The sequence below is a fragment of the Lycorma delicatula genome, chromosome 13 (assembly GCF_047948215.1).
Source record: "Lycorma delicatula isolate Av1 chromosome 13, ASM4794821v1, whole genome shotgun sequence".
Taxonomy (NCBI): Eukaryota; Metazoa; Arthropoda; class Insecta; order Hemiptera; family Fulgoridae; genus Lycorma; species Lycorma delicatula.
In genome coordinates, this window is record NC_134467.1 from 51,465,858 (window position 1) to 51,484,562 (window position 18,705).

The window sequence follows — 18,705 nt, forward strand, 5'->3', positions numbered from 1 at the left end:
AAATCCAATCTTTTTTTTTTTTTTAAATCTTTTGACGTGGCTTGCTAGCAATAACAAGATGGCTGCATGTTGTGTGGAAACTTGTCTTTCTAAAATTATTTTAAATTCAGTCAGATTGAATGCTAATTGACTTACTTATAAATAAAGTATTATTTTAATAAAGCTGTAGTTTTACTATAACATTTAACGTATATTAAAGTGTTACGGGCCGTATACTCGTCCGTTTGACTGTGATGAGATTCGGCGTCCAGGTTCATCGCTCGGCTCTACCCTGCGTATTTGTTTTTACATTAGACTGTTGTTATTGTGGGTGAGTACGTTACGTTAATTGTACATAATTGTTTTAATTAGTTATTAAATAAGTGATTTTATTGCATCATATAAAAGAATTGTAAAGAACAAATATGGCTGATGCAATACATTCGTAGTTTTGGTCTGCTTGGACAGTGATATTTTTATAGATATATTTTTTTTTTAATTTTATTATTTTTCCTGGATTGTAATATGACTTGAGTTTTAAATTATTATTTTTTCGATTATTTAATTGTAATTAATGTAGTGAGATGGACCAAACGTAAATTTATTTTCTAGCCTAACACTATAAATTTAGTGCGAAGTGTGTATTGAGTAAAAGTTTTATTTATTTTATTCGGTTAATTATAAACTTCGTGTACATTAAGTGTTTGGTGTTTCTGCCGGTGTATTGAGAATTTTTCGTTTCGCTTTCGCGTTCTTTTCGTCTCAGTATTATTAGTTGTCAAGTTCGTGTATTCATTATTTATTTTGTTAAGCCCTGTTAGAAATTTATAAATCATTACTTAAAGCATAATACATTTATAAAGCAATAACTTGTAAAGAATTTATAATTTTTTTACATTTTTATCTTTTGCAACTTTAATGTCATTTACATGATTTTATGGTGAAATGATTTTACCTTACCAGAGTAAAAAAAAATATTATATTTTAATTAAATTCATTCTTATTTTGTTGTAAGAATAATTCATGTAATATAGTGGTGTATGCCTACTTGCTGACATTGTGCTACAGTACCTGTACGTAATGTTTTGTAGCAGTATGAATTTATTTCTGTTATTTTTAATCCTTGAAAATTCCATTGAAAATTATTTTAATAGTACATGCTAGTTTCTTCTACAAATTTTACATATTCCTGAATTTGTGTTGACCATTGTGCCCTTCAACTTTAACATGTTAATTTTTACATATATGATAATGAAGAGGTAGGTTGTTTAGAAGTATACAGACAATTATTTATATCTACGTAGAATATAAAATTTAATTTTTTCATGCTGTGTATATGTGTGCTTACTCGATCATTGTCAAAAATATAGTATAGATATAAATTTTAAGATATCTTAAAATCTTTTTTTCTCTCTTTTTTAAATATAAGTTTATGTATATTTTATTGTATTTAAATTATATATTTATTTATGTTTTCTATTTTACTTTATGCTGTAAACTCAAAATTAGTTATTAGTCAGATAGGAGTACACCTCGGACATTTTTGTTACCACTATATTTTTTTTAATAAAAAGGATTCTATTAGTTGAACATGAGTTACGGTTCACTTACCGACTTAAAAATTATTTGCTTGACTTTTTTGTGGTGTGGTTGGTATAAATTTAATTGTTACTATTTATCTTCTTGATTTAAGTTAACGTTACATTAGATTTTCTATTTTGTATGTATATATCAGGTGAACTTCTAATGTCATTACAATTAGAATCACTTTTACAGTTTGTCTGATGCCACGCCTTTTATGAATGTAATAACTTATAAAATTGTAAGCATTTTCCATAATAATTAACAGTTTGTCCAAACTAGAAAGTGCTGACTTTTGGAGTTCTCTACGAGTTGAAGAAAGATAGTTTCATAAAACGATTGTAATTATTGCTTTTTCTTAATGTATATGATTGTTTTGACTACTGATGGTATTAAATTGCATAACTAAAATTATTTAAATTCAAGAAATTTTTGTTGTAAAATATGGTAATTCTGAGCAACTTCAGTTTTTTTCATGTTAACATAGAAGATGTTTAGGATCTAAATGTCTGAAAGCATGTTTGGATAGCGGGTGACCCGTAAGTTCACACCATGTTAGTACTCTAGTCGATTAGTAATCAGTTTTTGGAGTTATTGAGATTTGTTCAGTTTACTGATTTGTTCTGTGTTGGGAGATTAGGGTTAAGGTTTAACCCTAGATTCTGGTGTTGAAGATGACTGATTGTGTTTTTTGTAAGGTGACATCCATCATTCAAATGACTTATAGCATAGAAAATGTATTATAGTCTCTTTATAGTGACCATATTTCCATTTAAAAATAAATTCAGCCAAGCGTTATATGAATCCATTTAAGTATTGTCATACCTTGGTAATTTATCTCCAACCTCTCTTCAAAAAAGTGTAACCTTAACTCAACCTCATGACAGAATGGATTAGCATCTGAGCATGTATCGATGATTCACAGAACCGGTTGCTGATCGGTTAGACTACTGTGATAACACGCTGCTGACTTTAAAATTGCACAAGTCACCTGCTGACCAAACCTGCTTTCCAACATTTAGATTTTTTTCTCCTGATACTAAGCATATTTCCTATGATATATTAAAGTATGAAAAGAATTAAATTGATCTAGTAATTGCGCAAAATTACTTAAAATAAACTTTCCATTCTAAATTCTAATGCACGTTGAATCATTAAAACTATAAATTTTCATTTAATAATAGTAGATGATTTTTAAAACAAAAGTATGTTTATAAAGTTTCTGCATTCAAAATAGAATAAATCAAAATATGTGTGTGTTTCTTGAAAATAAAAATAAATATCGCGTTATAAGATAGATTAAAAATTTGTAAATAATAAATTACAGACTTTGCGTATAAAAATTCATAATTTCTCACTAGAAAATTTCTGTTTATCGAATCAGCATTTCATGATTATTTTATCTGCATTTAAGATAAAACAGATCTTCTGATTGTAAATGCTTTAGGATCTGTTTAGTGTGAGCAAAAAAGACCATTTATATCTTGGGAAAAATTTCTATTTCATTGAATATACTACTGTAATTTTACTAATATTATAACAAAGTAGCCGAATATTTCCAAATCATATGCTGTGTCTGAATATTTTGAAGTTATTCGGTTTGTTAAATTTATGTTTTCTATTTGTTGTAATTTAAACAGAATTAAATAAATTTTAATTATATGTTCATTTGGTTTTGTTGTTCAGTCAGAAACGATCTTCCCTGTTGTTCACAACCCTTCTCCCCCCAAAAAAGGCAATACATATATGCATTAGTTTATGATTACAGCTAAGACATATTTTCAGTTCTGTTAATTGACCACCACTGTTTTATAACTTACAACAAATATTAGTCTGCCATTAATTAGTATGCAACTGCACATTTACTCGCCACACACCTTTCTACACCTCCATCTCTCATGGTCGTCACTTACATCCGACACCGTATATTTGTAGTGATTTTTCTTTAGGTCAAATGTTAACATTTTGCATAAAAACAATACAACTATTTTTCGTTTTTATTAGCTCACGATTACTCCACGACTTATTATTTAAAACGATTAACTCCACTCTCTGATCGAACTAGTACAGTATTATTCATTTACAACAATGCACTTTGAAATAGAAAGGACCAGCCAGAACACGCTTAACTATTAAATTCTGCCGGTGTATGTGTATTATAAAAAATAGTAGGGAACAGCTAACAGAACCTGTCCCTTATTTTTTACGGTTTGTAATATATATTATTTAAAAAACAGTACATGTTACACCTTTTTGGGTCGAATGAATCGAGTCTTTTGACGGGATATTACACTTAATAACAAGTAAATATGAACTCCGTTAAATGACGTGATCCGCATTTCTCCGTAGTTACGACGTTCCGTCAAATGACGGGAACAGCACTCTAAGTGTTAAACTACAATGATTTGTGATTTTTAGACATGATGGTGAGGAATAATTGCATTATTTAATAAATAGGGGGTCTTAATTATAAAATGGCCGCCACATATTTGTTTCTAGAAGTAACAGTTATTACCGATAATTAATATCAATCAACTAATTAAAATACTATTACTAATAATAATAATAGTATCAGTGTTAATTAAGTATTTAAACATTTCACATATATAAACATACAAATATTTAACTTGATCGGTAAGTAAAGTATTTAATTATTATGTTTAATTAAATTCCCTGTTATAAAAACATATTCAAACGTTACATTAAATTTTACAAAATAGCCAATTTGGTAACTACCCCTAGTAATTACCTCTTAAGTAAGGGATGAATAAAATACCGAATTTACCGTCAACAGTTATTAATAAAAAGAAGGATTAACACAGTTTAATTTCATTTCATTAGATTATAATATAAAATTATTTATCTACGAAAACAAATATCTTTTTAGAAACACCTTAAATAAATAATTATATAATACAATTTAATGGAAAGTTGTGTTTACATATCGGTCTTACGTAAAAGTTATAAAAATTCCTCAAATAAATTTTTTTTAAATATTAGGCATAGAGAATTTAGATTGTCAAAATGTCTCTGCTACAAAACGGTCTAATTTTTACTTCCTTGTACGAAGTAAAGGAAGTATTGTAATCGCGAAAAGTGTCTGTTTTCAGATTTCAACGGAAATATCCATTTTCATCATCCCCGGTTTCATTTTGACTAGTTTCGGCGTGACTTCTGTACGTCTCGTATAACTCAAAAACGATTAGCCGTAGGATGTTGAAATTTTTGGGTTTAGAACAGTTGTAACATCTAATTGCGGACCTCTCGTTTTGATTGCAATCAAGCGGACCAAAAATGTACAAAACAGCCCGAAATCCAATTTTTATTTGGATTTTTGAGGTTTCTTAATTGCAGTAATAAGTCCTCATCGAGAGCTTGTCAACGATATATCATAAGCGGTATTTATTTTCATCGGTTTCATAGTTATAGCTCAATAAAATTTTAATTAATGAAATATTTGGATCTTACAAAGGGAAGGCACATCGGTTCAAATCTGATTTCATATACATATTTTTTTATTTATTTAAATATATTGATTTATTAATAATTATTAATCTCAGATTGTAATAATAGTTTTAAAATAAATAATGATTCAATAATAACAAAAAACTATATATATATATATATATATGAAAAAAATCGGAAGTTATTAATGAAGTAAGATTTTATGTAATTTTCATTTAAAAAAAATATGTATATGTAATATAATAGGCGTACAAAGAAGTCATGTGGTGTCCACATTAGATATTTCCTGTATGACACAAGTACATCAGGGAGGCTTCATGGAGAAAATCTGAAGTTTTTAATCGAAAGAGTACCATAACTTAGAGAAATACAAAAAAACTATTTTAAAGTTAAAAAAAAATTTAATTAAATCTTTGAACGGGTGGGGGGTGGATTTTTTCTTTACCTTCTGTTCACTAAGGATCACGTTTCCAAAATTTTGATCTCTTTTGCTTTCCAAAATGTCACATTTCTTCGGTCCATCTATTCAGGTTTATACCTTCTTTTTCTTTTTCACTAGAAACGTAGATTTTCAAATCAATTTTCTAAATTTATCTCTGTCTTTATACAGATCATTATAATGTTTATTATTTTTAAATCTGTTTATTTTACTTTAAACCGGGCTCTGTTTATGTAGAGATTAAATAGGGTTTAGTCAAGCACCGATTCCGGTGGCGTCTCGTACTTGAAATTACTGGGGGTGCTGCTCCAGAAAAACCTTTTCAAGGGCGTGGTCAAATTTTTATGGAAATTAAAAGAACCGACAAAAATGAATCGAATAGAATAGCTGGAAGCAGGATATTAATCTAATTCTACACTTTATCGGTTTTTTAAGCACAGCACATTCTGCTTTAAAAATCGTATTCGGTTTAACCGTATTATTAATAAAATGTCAATACGGATAATATTTTTTAGTATTATTAGATAATAACTTAATAAAATGTCGGTTTAAAAACACTGCAGTCTAACGGTACTTAATTTAAATTTCTATTACATAGAAACAAATACGTAATTATTTTTTACTAATTACCTTCTCTTTTGCCCTTCCAGCGTATTTTTGGACGGTTGTGGCGATCAAAGAGTTCTTGCTTTACACAATCTTCTGATCGCTACTGAAAAACAACTAAACCGCTTTCGTATTCCTTCTACCGACTAAACTAGAAAAGGGAACGAACGTGGAACGTTCCACACACACGCGGAGTAAAAACAAAACTACCTTCTACCGGCACGCAAGGGTCAGAACTGCGGGAGCGACAGTGCTTTCTCTCCCTCAAAGCATCGTTCAGCGTTCTTTACGCGCATGCGTAGAATAGCCAAACAGTACGCCGCTGTAACTGTGAAGCTCACAGTTTCATATAAAGATTTTTGTATGTTTTCATACACGCGCAGTTTGTTTACTTGAATTCTATAAGCTAACCGAATAAGATATACATGAAAAATTGATGATTTTTGACATCGAAGTAACTTAACTAGGAAGATTTCCTTCAATTTTAACGCGATTCAATATAATTGTGTCAAGAATGCTTAACTTTTGAAAATATTTAAATAAAACCTCTTTCTGCAATTCTAAATTATTTTATCAGAGCAAAGGTATTTAACTTTTCGCTGAAAAATAATAAAATAACAAACTGTAGTAAATCGTAAAGATACCGTAATAGATTTAGACAGATCTTAGAACTAATAATATGATTCGACACCCCCCTCAATTTATTTTGTATATAATCGCATAATTGAGGGTATAAATTAAAATAAAGGACTGTATAAATTTTATAATTGAATTTATTCATACGTATAAGAAATTTTACACCGCAATAGATTCATTAAATAAAAAGTCGAACTTTAAATTCACTTCTTTGATTTTTCTCCTGTTCTTTCTATTTTTATTAAAACATTCCTTTCTTGATTGTAATTAGCTTAAATTGTATGACACCCTACCATGTAATGCATAGAAAATTGAAATACAGCATCTATTTTAATGACAATTGAACACCTACCGCAAAAAAGTTGACAACACAGTTGTAGGCTTTTCCTGTCACGCGGATTTTCTCTGATGCACGGCTTACGCACACAACTTAATTTGAAATATTTTTTGTTTATTTAATTCGATGATTCTAACTAGAGTGCGCGCGCATACAGTGTATTATTCGCGCGTGTTAGGCGGTACTAGCGGTTACTTTAGATAATTTTTATACTTTAAACATAATTCATTTATTTAATTCTACCGCTCTCTCTCTCTCTCTCTATATATATATATATATATATATATATACTACTGCTGCATCAGAACATTTTGTAAGTAATGTTTCCTTAATTCATCATGTTCAAATTTTATTTTATCACTAGGATCCCTCGTCCGCGCTATATGCATAATTTGGCATATGAAAATATTACTACCAAATCGAATGTCGAATTTATGCCAATTACGAGAATGGCTTACCCTGATGATGTAAATTCTTAGTTCGGGAACTAAAAATATACAGAATGTTACTCTGTACAGCCGCAAATTTCTAAACTGTCGTCATTTCCTATAATTTTATTATCAAATTAATTTATTTTTACGTATATTATGGCGCTAATACAAACTGATATTTTATAGACGACGAATTAAATTTAGTAAATCAAATAATTACTGTTTGAAGTCGATATTAACATAGACATTAAATCTTGGTAAAGGAAGTTATAGATTTTTATCTATAAGGTTTTTATTTAATGATTTACATAGCAGTGAAATTGATGAGATTTAAACTGCGGTTAAGTTTCCAGGTGTCATAAGAAAGTTACAGGTAAAATTTCGTAATGACTGATTCATTAGTTTTTGCGGTTATCGGGAACAAACGAAACGCACGGCGTCAATATATGTATAGATTGAGGTTAATTATTTTTTTTTTTTTTGCTGTTAACGTATATTTTTCAACAGTAAAGGATTTAAATTTTTTGCCGTTATTTAAAATATTTCCTTGATATTTTACTACAAAGTATGTGATTATTTTTTCCTAATGTGTCAGAAAATAAAATCTATTTATGGATTATATTTAACTACACTTCTGTAAATGATTCTGATAGCGGTTTATTTATTATATATATATTTTTTTTTATAATTTTTATCTTCAAATTATATTTTATAAACATTACGTTTAATTTAAATATATTAGAATTAAGATTCATTATTAATTATTTTATCCGATCCTTTTATTTTTAATTTTAAGATCGATTGACGAATTAGTTAAATGTATTTTATTTGAAAAATATATTCACGTCGGTATAAATTGAATGTAAAATATTCCAATGGAATATAAAAATTCATATTTCAATGATATGCACAGGTTAGTTCATTTTTTACCAGCGACTGAAATATCAAACATACAGCTCTCTACAATTTTAATATATTTATAATTAGAACATACGTACAGAGTGTTGCAGGACGTATTCGCCGAACTCCAGAAACTGATTCAGGACACCAAAAGATGCAAAAACGTTCAAACCGACTTAAGTCCTGCTTTGCTTTGTTTTCCTTCTGGACGCAATTTTGTGGTTTTCAACAAAAAAAATCACTTCTCAGGAACGGGTTAACCTACAATAATTAAATTTGGAAAATTTAATTTTTTATTCTACATAATAAAAAATTTTGAAAACATCAACTTCAAAGATTTCAAAATGGAGCCATCTTAATTTTTAATTCTTCCATATCTTTGTAATTAATTGTTTGATAAAATTTTTACTTATTACAAAATTTATTAAGCATTTTATGCTGAACAAAATGGCACTTCACTTGTCCACCGTATTAGAAAAGATACCACCGTATTACAATTTGTCGGTAAGAGAATTTATTGGCCAGCGGGTCGGAAGACGTCGTATAGCTGATCATGTGACGATACATAAAAGTACATTCGCGTGCGCGGTTTTATATTTTTTTAATTTTAATTTAAAGCAGAAATTTAAAAAAATCGAATATTGTAATTAACAATAAAAATGTAATGTCGCCGCGACCGTTTCACAGAAAGCGTACTTCCTTGCTACATAATACACCAAAGGTTTTGGGTTCGATTCCAGAAGATATCTGAAGAATTTTCCACAACTAGACTGTAACTTCTTCAATAGCTAATCATCAAAGAAAAATAACTGAACTACAAATTATTATAGATTATAAAAACGATTAACGAGTGATACATAAGGATGTAATGTGTGCGCGCTCACACACACACAGTGAGAGAGAGATTTATTTTTTATTAATACTATCAAAAAGTAATGTGTGAAGTTTATTCTATATCCACCACCGACAATTGTTTAGCCAGGTTTCATACATTAAAACAAAATTAACAGGTCTTGAATTCTTGTCTTACAACGATCTTTTCAATAATTCCAATCGAAATAATGGCCACAAAGGATTTAAAAAAATAAATGCATCGGTGATGAAAACGTTTGCAATGTTAATTTTATATTTTTGGTTCGTTATAATTTTATAAAATACTGTAGTAATATATGGGATGCATTTAAGTTGTAACTGTGTAACCTTGAACGGTTGTATGTAGTCGAAGTGACGAAGGGGGAACCTCCCTTCCTCATACAACGTACTAGGTTGCTAGGAAACCGATCGGTTTCCTAGCAACCAGAGTTGCCAGACTTACAAATACACCAACCAGAGTTGCCAGACTTACAAATATACATTACCAGATAGACAGCGGTCAAAGACTTTGTTATTATGTCTTCCGCGCTACTAAAACAAATATTCAATTAACGCGTCAAAATGCATCTATTAACAAACTTGAATCGACAGCATATCAACGTTCAATTATTATTATTTTTTTTTTTAGCATGTTAAAAATACAAAGACTGACTGGGATTCGACACCTTTATTTTAAAACGGATTATTTTTATAAACACAAGGGTCAACATTGTATTAATCTTTCATATTATACGTATTTTAAAGTTTATGTAATTGTAACATTACATATTGTGTAGGGGGCTGATGATGATCGTAAAATAATAATAATAATGAAAATTATTTTATATTGAAACGGTTTTTTATACTTTTTTGCATTTGAGAAACACAAAACATTTGCTTAGATTTAATACATAATTTACTACGCAAATAAGAATCATAATGTTAGTATATCATTTTTTTCATAATTCACATATACTTCACACTCACACATTTACACTCCAATAAAAGTTATGAATTATTATAAAGCTAATCGTCGATTTTTCTTTCTCGCCATAATATCTAAAATTTCATCAGGATTAACAGTAATATCTCTACATGTAATCTATTATATCTCTAAAAGAAGCACAAAGACCGACATCATATTCATATCAATAATATTGCAATTCCTTTTGTATGCGTTTGTAATACAAACATCTCTTGTTTTGTGTTTGTTTTTTCTGTTTTTTTCAAAAATTCAATTTGAAATTTTTTTTCAAAATTCAATTTGATTATAAACACGAATTTCCTCAGTAACGATGGATTTATAATTAAAAACTTGCGCTTTACAAGTTCAAGAACGTTCACGATCGTAATTCTTCAACTTGCAGAAATCTGATGATTGCAATTTACATGTCCTCGGAACAGGTTTTGCACACGTGCTCGAGATAGAAGGGGTGTTACATCTTGTACAATAGTTAGTTGTCATTCGTTTCTTTTGGTAACGGCACATTTCACAGAAGGTTCTCTATTTTTCTTGTCTTCCGGTCGGTGTCTGTGCTTCATTGTTTCCTAGGATCCCTCCAATAATTGTTTTCGATGACCGAGGTAAAGTAACAACTTGCAGAAGAGTTTCCGGCCAGGGTATAACTAGATCTTTCATGAAATTTGTCCTTGTCATTTATTTTTGCGGTATTAAAATTTACAATGCGTGAAAAATGCCAGATTTTTTTTTGTGGGATTTGAACCCAAAACCTTCCCGATGAGTTAAAAAGAGCAATACTTGTGCATCGTTTATTTTATAATTGAACATTTTTAATCATTTTAATTTTTCGATATCAAATAAATTTTTTATAAAGTAGGAAAATATACGGCTCTATAGTTTTAATTACTTTTATTATTTTGATTTTGTACGTGAAACGATTTAAATAATTCGATTAAGCTATCTCTCTACAAGAGTGAATGATTGTTTTAGCACTTTCCGACAAGACACGGCGCAGTACCGACATCGACAAGAATATTTTCACGTTACAAGTTTTAACTTAGTTGTTGTCTACCAGTTTCAGTGATTTTTTTTTTGTTTTACTACCCGACATTATTTTTTATTATAGTTTATTTCTATTATCGTCATTAAACTTATCCCACAAGCAGGGCTTACTATAAGTTCGATTAATGTTACTACATCGTATTTAAAATTAGCCATATTTTAGAGAAAAATTGGAGACGCAACCGGTACAAAACAACGAACTGAGACGACACCGTACCGACGCCTACATGTCGGTCATTGTGAAAGGTATTCCTGAGTTTAAGTTAATTCTTACGACCGCCGACAAAGTGTCGGTAAGTGTGAAAACAGCCATTGCCTGTAAAAAGATTCTTTAATTTTATACTACAAATTCATTACAAAATTTGTTGATAAGCAATGGCTCCCAAGTTTTGCCGAATTGCGGCGCCCTTTTTCAGTTAAAACTTTTCCACGGCGCCATACCCTAAGTAAAATAATGACTACTCGTGAGTAAGAGATAAAAATAAATTAAACTCGTGTATCTTCATTACTTAACATTTTCTTTTTTCTTTATTAAGGTTAAATTAATAATTATAAATGTCTTGGTTCAATTAATTATGAAGCTTTTACAATATTTCGAAGGGCGCCGCGGCGTCAGGTTTGGGAATCACTGGTCGATAAGGTTTCTAACAAAAAGGTTTCGGTTACCGTCAATACGAAATTGGAAAATTATTCTCGATTAATTTTTCCTCATCGAGAAACAATTATTTCCATTTAAAAAGTTTTACTAGCGGTTTTAGCATTAGTTGCCGTTACATTCAACGCGTATAAAAGAAATTTCTTCTACTAAAATAACAGTTTGTTCAAAATATTGTCATATGCTTTATTGTTTCAACCGTGTTTACATTTACGTCTGCTATTTTGTCCCGATTTGGTTGAAAACAGCTCGGTCAGTTATGTATTATTTTTAAAATACTTTTTAAAAAAACATTTCTATAAATAGGCCAAAAATGTCAAATCTTGGCTTCGTAATAGTTATATCTATCTGTAGCGATATCATTTCTGTTTCTAATCTTCTTTTTATTTAGTCTGAAACAAATAAATTAGACGTTGAAATGGATTTTATTAGAATTCCTTTTTTTTCAGTAAAAGAAGACTGATCGGTGAATCATAAACGTAAGACCGCATGATATAAGGTCGGTTATAGTTTATTTTAAATGCGTTAAAGTAGCTTGTTCCCCTCCTTTCTTATATTTTAAATGGAAGAGTACTCGGATGAAATATCAAAACATTAATATAGTATTGAGGTATATTATTTGAACAGCAGGTATTTTCTTAGCGGTTTCCACATCGTTGAGGTAACGAAATAATAATTTTTAAAAAAATCATGAGTATCCTCAGAGCAGAGAATGAAATAGCAATCGATCGCGTTGCAAATAAGTTTTTAATTTATATATCGCATCGACTATGTTTATATAATAATATTAACAAACAAACGAAACAAAATACACACCTGGGCTGTTTCTAAATTGGCCTCTAACTGTTGAAAATGTTTTGCAGATTATTTCGACTAAGCGGTACGGTCAGGAATGTCTCTAATCCTGTTGCACGACTGTCTGCCATCATCCGTTCTGTAGGGTGCCGGCAAAGCATCGTGTAAAGGCTGAAACTTGTCGTGCGCTCCCGTCAACCGTTACGAATATTGTACGATTAGTATTTTCTCCGGCAGAAGGAAGAACAGAGATCTGTCAGTGACTTTTTTTGGTCGATTTCATAAGAAAGCTATCTATTGTAATGATACCGTGGTTCGACTTTCGGAAAATTTCGACATATCTTCGCGTTTCACATCCTCCAGACTCCAAAACCACCCGGTTAAAAATGTTGCGCGCGCGCACACGCACGCACACTTCACTTTCTTGTTGACACGATAATTTCCGTAATTTTGCGCCAATCGCTTTCAAATTTATACGTAAAATATAACCACCCAAACTCTCGGTCGAGTTTGTTAACGGGCAAAATCGGACCGTGGGACTGGAATTGGGGGCGCTTTTTTGAAAAAATAATACCTTTCTTATTAAGTAAAATATCGAATTCGTTTAAAGTTTCTACTATTCTTCGGGTAAGGACCCAGAACACCTAAGTAAAGTCTTTTGATATCACCGACCGTTGGCCCAGGGGGTGGAAAAAATGGGGTTTCGAAGACAAAAAAAATCGTACCTCCTTTAATAGGCACAGCGTCGAATAGGTTTAAAGAGGTAATTAGTTGTATAAACGTACCTAAAACTTTTGTCCTAAACAATTTTTGATATGACCTACCCTTACGGCAAGGGATGATAAAAATATTGCTGGAACTGTAACAAGATGGAGCTTGCCGTACGCTAAACATGTGAAACTTTTTTCACATGTACCTACTTAGCACCGGTGAAATCTACTACCGCCTTCCGGCGTCTCGAAAGGAATTTTTTGTCATGAAATGTAGACGTTAGTGTGCACTGAATTGTCACGATAAGTTTGGTAGTTACCGAACAATAAACACAAATAAATAACATTTATGTAAAAAATTTAAATATAAGGAAATAAACTCGTAAAATAAGAGCGTTACATGACGAAATTGACAAGTAAAATTCAAAAAATTACAATTAAATAATGAATAAACGTTATAATTAATTATTTTTTGGCATTTAGGGGTAACGTGATAGATGCTTTCAGCTGTCAAAGAATTTATTTAACCTATTAAAACATTTCTATTTTATTCCAGATTTTTATTTTCTTTTAAAAGTATACGCGATTTCAAATTTTTAATTTCGGTTTATATTTTTGATTATTCATTTCGATGATAATTCATGAAAAACAGTCGTGTGTCTTTCAAATATTACTCGCTACGCTCTTAAAAGTTACAGATAACTTCGATCAAGCTTTTTTTGAATGTTTAGGATGAGAAACAACTCGAAGAGGTAACCGCATTCGTATGATTTGACATGTGATTTTTTTCAGGGAAATCTTCATGTTTTCTTCAAATCCGATCATCCTGAATTTCCCCTCACAGGCGATTGAAAACTTATTTATTCAATTTCAAAAATCGGATAAAAGCTTTAGGAACAAAATTTGTAATTCTGAAGTAAATACCATCGTGAATGCATAAGAGCGAAAGCATGATGTTTTGAACATATTCATTAAGGTATGTTAAACATATAATAATAAAAATAAATTTTTTGTTAACTTTTTCTTTAGTAACTGGGGAAACTCGATTTTTAGCCCGAACGATGAACTGGAACTTTTACAAAAAAAAAAATTTATCGGTAAATTTTCATCTTCAATTTGTGAGAAAAATCGTTGTCGTTGAATTAAGAGAGAATTCTTAATAATTTTTTGTTAATTTTGTAAAGGTATTCCCTTAAGATTACGATGAACTGTAATCTTGTACTCCATGTTGCGCTTTAAAAGTAGGTCTGATATTACAGAGTGACAAATGCGCAAAGTCGTAAAGTTTCATCGATAAGATAAATCGACGAGTAAGGTTATCTATCTAATTTGAAATATTAAAAAAAATTGTACCGTTTAAAAATTGATTATCGGTATCTCTCTCTTTTTCCTGTTTAACCTCCGGTAACTACCGTTTAGATCATTCTTCAGAGGATGATATTATGAGTGTAAATGAAGTGTAGTCTTGCACATTCTCAGTTCGACCGTTCCTGAGATGTGTGGTTAATTGAAACCCGACCGCCAAAGAACACCGGTATCCACGATCTAGTATTCAAATCCGTGTAAAAATAACTGGCTTTACTAGGACTTGAACGCTGGAACTCTCGACTTTCCAAATCAGCCGATTTGGGAAGACGCGTTAACCACTAGACCGACCCGATGGGTTGATTATCGGTATCTAATATTTCGTATCGCGTTGTTTTAGTCTCGTTTATACTGAGAATCTTTACTTCCTTATTCGAAGTAATAAGGAACCGCGAGAAATTTCTGTTTTCAGATTTCAACGGAACAATCCATTCTGATCATCCCTGAATCCATTTTTACTAGTTTCGGTGCGATGTCTGTACGTACATACGTCCGTATATATCTCGTATAACTTAAAAGTCATTAGCCGTAGAATGTTGAAATTTTGGATTTAGGGCTGTTATAGTATCTTTGGCACCTCTGCTTTTGATTGCAATCGACTAAATCAAAAAAGCCCAAAATCTAAAAAAAAAAAATAGGATTTTGGACTTTTTCTTAACTGCAGTAACAACCCCTCGTCGAGAGCTTTTCAACAATATATCATAACCGGTACTATTTTCGGTTGGTTCCAGTTACAGCCAAATACAATTTTAATTAATATAATATTTGGATCTTACAAGAAGGCACATCGGTTCGAATCCGTAATTACGTATATTTTATTTTCATTTTTTAAATTTAAATATATTGATTTATTATTCCTCCTCTATGAATCATGAGACCTTGCCGTCGGTGAGGGGGCTTGAGTGCTCAGGGATACAGAGTAGCTGGACCGAAGGTGCAACCATATCGGAGAGGTATCTGTTGAGAGCCAGACTAACGAATGATTCCTGAAAGAGGGCAGCAGCTCTTTCAGTAGTTATTAGGGGCGGGAGTCAGAACGACTTAAACGGCCATATCAACATCACTCAGTCCTCTGAGTACTGCGCAGCTGAAAGCAATGGAAAACTACAGCTGCTTTTTCTTTCAAGAAAATGTGGCTCTGCGTTTTCATATAGCAATGATGGAGGCGCCTTCCTCGGTAAAATATTCCGGAGGTAAACTAGTCCCCGACCGGGTGGGGACTACAAAGGAATGGGTCACCAGAAAATTAAAAAATAACATTCTACGAGTCGGAGCGTGGAATGTTAGAAGTTTAAAAAAGGTTGGTAGGTTAGAAAATTTAAAAAGAGAAATGGATAGGATAAATGTAGATGTAGGCAGGCCACGTTTGGAATATGTAAAACAAATTGTTAGGGATGTTGGATGTAGAGAGTATACTGAAATGAAACGACTAGCACTAGATAGGGAATCTTGGAGAGCTGCATCAAACCAGTCAAATGACTGAAGACAAAAAAAAAGGGAAAAAAAGATTTATTATTATTTCAATAATATGTTTGTATTCATATAAAATGTTTACAATCAGAGGTTAAAAAATATTAATAAATCAATATATTTAAATTAATGAAATAAAAAATAAAAATACGTGTGTGAAGTCGGATTCGAACCGATGTGTGCACGGTTACGGACTCGACACGTTGTCATTTGCACCACTTATCTACTTGAGCGACGCGAAACAAATGTGTTTTATTAATAGTTTCGTTTATTTTTCTAAAATATTTAATTTTTTTGTTTTGTAGTTTTGTTTCGTTTAATACCTAATAAAATCCGTCACATTTTTAAATATATATATATATTTTTTTTTAATAAACTTCGAAATTCTTTTGTTTCTGTGCAGATTATTCATAGTTTTACTCGGAATCAAATTCTCTACAAATTTTGTTTAAAACCTTAATGCGTTTTTATCACCGATTTAACAACGTTATTTTACACCAAACGTAAAATAGTGTTTTTTTCAACTCCGATCTTTTGTTTATTACCCCAGATTTCTCAAATGCTAACTAAAAAATACAGTTATAAGACCTTTTTTCTTTTTCCTGTTTAGCCTCCGGTAACTACCGTTTAGATAATACTTCACAGGATAAATGAGGATGATATGAATGAGTGTAAATGAAGTGTAGTCTTGTACATTCTCAGTTCGACCGTTCCTGAGATGTGTGGTTAATTGAAACCCAACCACCAAAGAACACCGGTATCCACGATCTAGCATTCAAATCCTTGTAAAAATAACCGAATTTACTAGGACTTGAACGCTGGAACTCTAAGCTTTCCAAATCAGCTGATTTGGGAAGACGTGTTCACCACTAGACCAACCCGGTGGGTACAGTTATAAGACCTACCTTTTTTCAGGTCAGATTTCATATAAAACCGCAAAAGTTCCCTCTTAATTTGGATCCCAGTATTATAGTATAGCTTAATTTGATGGAAGGCACATAAATAAGGGTGAAACCTTTCGCCGGCCGACGTTTGTTAACGAAGCCGTTTCCGAACCTATATTTGTACAAATTTTCTTCTTTATTTTCATCGGTATTTCACGTCCTAAATGTTTGTCATATACTTCGTGAATCACTCTGTATTAAAGAGGTAACTGATATGCGGAACGCTAGAACTATATCGAATGCTTTTCTTTTAATACAATATTCTGGAAATATATTTTTCTTAATTTGAAACCAGCAAGCCGAGTCTTTTGTCTATTTTGTGCCTGTAGCGTCGGAACAAATCCTGAAAGTTTGTGATATTTTTCGTGAATATCTCTTCTGTACATTCCTGTCTTGTAACTTCTCTAACGTTTATTTTCTTGTGCTATTTTTTTAATTTAATTTCCTGATATCTCAAAACGTAAAGAAAATTCAATTTCAACCCTCACTCCCACCATCTAACCGAAAGTAAAAACCGTATTTTTCTTCGAAAATTCTGTAAAAAATAGATTTTTGAAATTCAGATTAATTGTTTAAATACAAACGCACGAAAAAATGTCGACATATCTACATGAAATATAAAAGATTACTAAAAAATGATTCACAATTTCAGTATTAAAGATTATTTTGACCATATCTTTCAGTATACGTTGAACGGGAAGCAGCTAAATAGTGTTTTTTGTTGTTTTTAATTAGGATCATTTAAAATTTCACGAACAGAATAATATTGTTCCCGTAAAATAAATTTTTTTATCGCATTTTAAATAAAGCGGTTAAAAGATTTTTCAAATGAGATTGGCAATTTTTTAAAACGATAACATAATAAGGCCGCCCTTTCTCGTAAATATAGTATCGAGTTATAAACGAAAACAGCTCCGTTGTCTGTTGTGGTAAAAGTGGATATTGTTATTTTTTTAATTATAAGTGACCGTTCTTTTGAACAAAAATTGCACATAGAATGCAGAAAAATTAAAAATATAGATTAAGAGATGTAAAATCTAAACTGAGTTTCCGATCTCTAGAATAGCGTTTTTTCTTATATTAAAATTATATTAGTCCTTTATTTTTTCTAAATGTATTTAACACTTGAATTAATAATTAAGAGTATTCTGTACCTATCCGTTGTGTCAAGACTCATTTTTTATGTTACGATGTAGATATTAAAATATTTCTAAACTTTTTTAACCTATTAGCGTGAAATAAAAAGTTTTTATAATGAAATTATCGTCTTACTAGATTTTCTTTCTGAAGTTGTATTAACTGTATCTTAAAATTATTCATTTACTGCCAAAGTTAACAAAGTTTGCGAATAATTTTTCTTAGATATAATAAAAATATCAACATTTGAAGAGGGATAGTAATATGACTTTAATGAATTAATTTTTGAAAACCACAATGTCGAACAATATTAAGTCCGTAATCTAAGGAGACCTTGTAAACGTTTTCAATGCGGCCAGTAACAAACCTCTTAATCCATT

General features: G+C 30.8%; 1 protein-coding gene across 1 annotated transcript in view; it reads left to right on the forward strand.

Annotated features, from left to right (window-relative positions):
• The first annotated feature begins 14,357 nt into the window (after window positions 1-14,357).
• The window catches only part of LOC142334081 (uncharacterized), a 211,038-nt gene continuing 206,690 nt past the window's right edge, over window positions 14,358-18,705 (forward strand). Inside the window, exon 1 of the mRNA XM_075381764.1 lies at window positions 14,358-14,385. The gene's annotated coding sequence lies outside the window, so the exon portion shown is untranslated. The remainder of the gene's footprint in view (window positions 14,386-18,705) is intronic.